The 6,000-nt window shown below is 29.7% G+C and overlaps 1 protein-coding gene across 2 annotated transcripts in view; it reads right to left on the reverse strand.

Moving 5' to 3' along the window:
- The window catches only part of LOC142317328 (uncharacterized), a 45,739-nt gene extending 41,125 nt beyond the window's left edge, over positions 1-4,614 (reverse strand). For both annotated transcript variants that reach the window (XM_075353790.1, XM_075353788.1), the window contains exon 1: positions 4,506-4,614. The gene's annotated coding sequence lies outside the window, so the exon portion shown is untranslated. The remainder of the gene's footprint in view (positions 1-4,505) is intronic.
- Between the last annotated feature and the right edge of the window lie 1,386 nt (positions 4,615-6,000).

Here is a 6,000-nt window from a genome sequence, read left to right on the forward strand (position 1 = left end):
ATAGCTTATTACCAGATGGGAGAAGAGGCTTGGGAAGACAAAGGACGAGATGGACTGAAATTGGAGCAAGCTTAAAGCCTGATCTGTAAATGTTGATCATGATTTTTGGAATTGTAGTTTGCATAAATAGCAGTTAAGGGAGTATTTTTTTTAGCTCTATTCAAATCACTGAGACACAAATCTCAGATTATTTTTTCTTTTTGAACATTTTCTCAGAATCTTTCATGCAAACAAAAATAAAAACTTCGTGAAAAGCACATTTTTCTTGATCTCCCAACTTTATACAAACTAGACATGATAACCTTTAATAATGAAATCTATAATGTTTCTTTAATATTTTTTTAGTAAACTCACCTCAAATACACGATTTACTGTAAATGTGAGGTTACAACATTGTAAAAGAAATCACTATTGACACAGGCTTCTAGATTTTGTTTCCTTTTTCAAAATTATTTAATTCAAAGAATGAATAATTACTGCATAGCACTATTTTATGCAAGACTTAAACACTGGAAGTTTTATGACAAGCATTTTTAATCTTGAAGGAAGAAAACCAGGTCATAAAAAAAGGATTATGATACATATTGATTTTTTAGGAGAAATCTAATAATTAAAATTTGTCAGCTTCTTATATATAAATAAAATAAAATGGAAATATATCTATTATGCACTGTGTAATATTAATTTACATTACGAAAAACTAACTAACTACATTTATTTGAGAGACCTGTGGTATTACTTTAGACATAAAGCTCCATTTCTTACAATTTTGAATTGTTTGAAACAATTGTTTCAAACAATTTCATATGTAATTTTATAGCTAAAAAGGAAATCTGTACCTTACTAGGAAATTTCATTATTAGTATTTTTACTGTAAAATTGTAGCCTAGAATTTTTTTTCAAATATAAACAATAAAAAAAAAGTCTTTATATTTCATACTGTATTTTATCCATATCACATCATTCATCTGTTTTTATTATGTGAACTGTATGTCAAATTTTAACCAGTTGGTTTTCAATGGATAAAACAAGTAGTCAGACATTTTTAATACATGACAAAAAATTAATAGTGTCACTTATTTTTTCTTTATATATAATATTTTTTGTAATAATACTGTAAACATTTAAAAAGTAGAATTAATAAATATTATAAATATAATTAATGAATTTTTAGAAGCTCTGTAAAAAATTATATATTTCCAAACACATCATCATGACACTGATTGGCTTCTGAAACCTTGCATATAGAAGTGTGTTTGATAGATATAGAAAAAACCCTCAACCATGGGGTAAACTAATGGAAATATTAAAAAGGCAAAAAGTAGGATGAAAAGATGGAAGATTTAGGATGCATCTGAATCAGAAAATTGCTATGGAAGTAAAGGATGTTCAAACTGAGAACCTAGATAGTGAAGCCAATGGCACTGCTACTATTCAACTTTATTGAAGATATGATCAAAAATGTTCTATAATAGCATGAAAGGATTAGGAAGGGAGGAAGGAAAATAATTATTTTTAAAAAAATGGAACAGATTTAAAAATGGGGTAAAAAGTAAGAAACAGATTCATCCAAATACTTAATTAATTCCTTAGGCACTGTTTTGAATTGGCATTTGCTTCTACAAAATTAATTTCTTGATGTAATATAAATTTGTTCTATATCAATATTATATCAGTGGAATTCATATTTATATGCTTTGATTGGTTTTCCATTTGCATTATTACACATTTCATCCATAAATTATATATTCCATCTATAGGTTCATTCAAGTATCACGTAACTATGTTCATGCATTTTGGTGTAGATTCAAAAAAGTGTCTATGGAACTAATTAAGTATTTGGACTAAATAATTATTTCTTACTTTTCAGCTCATTTTTAAGTTGGTTCCATTTTTTTTTTAAATAATTATTTCATAATTTTCTGAGTCTGATTAATAACGATAACTTATTAGCCAGAGTTAATGTGATTTTTGATCATATAATGCAGCTGCCATCAGTCAAAGGCCATTAGTGTTTTGCTCAATCTCCTTGGTGTCAAGTAGAAGTAAATCTGTAGCATCTGTTGTCATTTTGTATTGCTTTTGATGAATCACAAGCGACTGCAACATATGGGAAAATTTTCCCCAGAATATTATTCCGGTAGATGTCAATAACTGTGGTGATCTGTAGCATAATGTACAACTGGCAGAAAGTTATGTTAAGGGGTAATAAGTAAATTTCTGATGGTTTAGTTAACGGCTCTATGGGAATTGTAAAGAAATTCAAATCGCCTGACCTATGAAGGGATCAACTGGAAAGGGGTGAGTTACCAAAAAAAGCTTGTTAATAAAATTTAATGATGAAAAATACAAACAAAAATTAAAGATGAAGGTGGTTGTGTACTTATTACATCAGTAAGTAAGCTACCTTTAATTTTAAGTCGGCTGTGACAGTGTACCACAGATTGCAAGGTACTAGATTAAATAAAGCTGTAGTAGATTTGGGGAAAAATGTATTAGCAAAAGTTTATGTTGCTCTAAGTCGAGTCAGTACTTATATGGTTTAGCTTAGTTGTCTGACCGGTACTTACGTATTAACGCCACCGCAGCTATAGCTGCTGTTTAGGTTATGTTGACTTCGTGTACGTATATCAAAATAATCTAACTAAATATAACCTATACTCGCTTCGCTCGCTAACCTCTTATAATTAATGGTACTTACGTATTAACGCCACCGCAGCTACAGCATTATTTAAAAACAAAGTAGTCAATCGGATTTCGGTGCTATAACATTAAGGTTATATTATTAATAAGTTGTATATATTATGCATATTTAATGTAATTATAAGAGGTTAGCGAGCGAAGCAAGCGTAGGTTATATTTAGTTAGGTTATTTTGATATACGTACGATTTGTCAGTACACAAAGTCAACATAACCTAAACAGCAGCTGTAGCTGCGGTGGCGTTAATACGTAAGTACCGTCTGACCTGTCTAGAGGCGGTAAAGACCATAATGTGATGCATGTATATAGAATTATAAGATTCCCACTGTCCCTATCAATGCTACTGATGTATACTGGGTCCCTATCTATGTATGCTGGTTCTGAAAGGTGGAAGATGAGATTCTCAATTTTTGAAGATTTTATTAATGGTGCTACATATCTTGTGCAGAATCTCACATAACCTGCCCCACAGAAGACTGTACAACATCATCTAATGTGACACATACATTTAGAATAACAGGATTTCCACTGTCTTTATCTATCTGCCAGACACTGAAAAACGTTTTTTGTCAATTTTCAGACCAATTTTTTGTCCAAAAATTTTTTTCAACATCTTGGTACCATCACAAAAAGCAGCAGCATCGATTACAACAAAATTTATTTGAATCAAATTAATAGGGTAAAAGTTATGTGCAAACATAAAAGCTTTACAAGGAAAAAAACTTTTTTTATTGTTTTTCCGATTTTTTGTGTCTAAAAAGTTTTCAACATCATGGTACCCCTTGAAAAGCAGCTGCTTCAATTGCAAAAATATTTATTTCAATTGCATTAATGGGAAAAAAGTTATGCATGAACAAACAAAAAAATATACAGGCTGAATAAATAACTTCCTTTTTTGAAGTTGGTAAATAAACTGCATAATTTTAATAGATGAGAGAATAAGTGGCAGAAACTGATATGAACGCTTAATGTCAGGAAAACAAAAATTTTGAGGATAGTATGAAATAAGCAAAGTTGTTTATTTAAAGATTGAATCATTGAAAAAATAACACAGTACAAATATTTAAGAAATACATCATTATCTTAAGTTTGCAATTGTGAAAATGAGATAAAAATAAGAATAGCAAACTATAAGGCAGCACTTAATTGAAAGAAATAGTTACTACATAGATAAGGGTGGAGTTAGTCTTGAAGAATCATTTTATAAACTATTACTTTAATCACTTTGATAGTATCTCAGTTAATGATAAAACAGTATTTCTTCAGAATCACATATATTTAATGTTTGTGCGTTTTGTTATATGATAAATTTTCATAGGATGACCAAACTGATGGAATTTTCAACACAATAAAATGTTTTACATTTTTACTGTATTTTTTCTTTTATTTTCCTTTACCATTTTAATTACTGTTACTGAAAAAATGTTTAGATAGTTATTTATTATTCTGGACCATTTAAAAAATTAAAGTTAACAAATATTGTTTTTTTTCAATTAAGAAATAGAGGCATGCATTAGATAAGAATCTGTATTTAAAGATATGCCTCCAATATGGTAGCTGCTAAATATAAACATTACAAAGGATTTCTGAACCAAATGTTATAAAAGAAGTGACCAGTACCTTTCTGATCAGAGTGTAGATTATACAAAAACAACTGCATTAGCAAGACGAAAAACTAAATTACAAAATTCATAAACTATTACTATTAAAATAAAAACACAACTACTTCATTTACGTTAAGAAACTTTGTATACTTAACAGCACTAAAAAAAATATAATAATCATAACAACATTGACACTTACAAAATGTTCTCTGTAGATATTATAACCGAAATTTGTTGTAAGAAACAACAAAATATAAGAAAACAACGCAGTACATAACCTTCAATTCTAAGCTAGAACTCAATCACAGCTCCCTAAATCAGCGACTCAACACTACACCACAAGATCCACAAAACAAAAAAAAACCTAATAATAAAATATGTTGTTCTCGGTAAATGAATGGATTACAAAATTCCTTCCTGTTTAATGTTTAGATTCTATTAAATTTTTCTATGTTCCATACAATATCTTTCCAGACTGAGCTTTATTTATGACCTTTACGTCGTAAAAGTGGCCTCTTCAACGACTTTCAACTTAGTACAGAGGGTAATGTGTACAAATTTGTGTATATTTTTACTGTTTATTCATAGATCCAACTATGTCCGCATTAAGTATATTTCTTAATAATAATAATAAAATTGCTTACTAATAAATATACGCACTTTAATAAAGAATGCATAATACGTTTGCGTCTCACGCAATCACATCACGTTTGTTATAATCCAATTCAAAACAAAATTGCAAAGCATATACTGATGAGCGACTCTACATTACAGTTTCTTTAAATGCCCAGTAGCGATGTAAACGCAGTAGTTTTTTTATCCATACCTCTAACACTCGCACCAGTAATTCGTTACTTTAGAGATTGTCTACCAGCTAGTTCCCCTCGCTCAAAAGGAAGGACAGTTTGTTTACATATTTAGAATAAACATTTTGTGATGCACATTATTTGATTGAAATTCGTTGTTTAAGAAGTAATAATGAGGAATTATTAATAGTAATAAGGAGGATTTATTTAAACTAATTTTTATGTATATTTCCTAATTTCCTTAGAAAGGCTTTCTTTTTATTTTTTTCTGTTTAGCCTCTGGAACCACCGTAAGGTATTACTTCAGAGGATGAATGATGATGATATGAAATGAAGTGTAGTTTTGTACAGAATCATGTCGACTATTACTGAGATATGTGGTTAAATGAAATCCAACTACCAAAGAACACCGGCATCCACGATCTAGTATTCAAATACGTATAAAAACATAAATTCGTATAAACTAGGATTTGAACCTTAGAACTCTCGACTTCGAAATCAATTGATTTGCGATGACGATTTCTTCACTAGACCAACCCGGTGCGTTAAGAAAGGCTGTTAGTTTATATAATATTTTAATATAACCATCTTACCGTAAAAATTTCTATTCTGTAGTTTCTTACGTTGATTCAAATCCAGATAAGCCATTGACTTCATCTTCCTTTATTTACGTTATCACTAGATTAGTTATCGGTTCTATTATTCACGGTTATTGCAAATAATTCAACTATGTTGGATTCTACCCCTCTCTGGACAGTTCTATAATGTTTCTTAGCCTTCTTTCTATGTGAACATATCCTTTGCCATTCTGGCAATCCATTTTCAGAAAATATTTCGGACACAGTTGCATTACATCGTTTAAATCAAGTGTAGTATTGTGTCATGCTA

This window comes from Lycorma delicatula, chromosome 1 (assembly GCF_047948215.1).
Source record: "Lycorma delicatula isolate Av1 chromosome 1, ASM4794821v1, whole genome shotgun sequence".
NCBI classification, from domain to species: domain Eukaryota; kingdom Metazoa; phylum Arthropoda; class Insecta; order Hemiptera; family Fulgoridae; genus Lycorma; species Lycorma delicatula.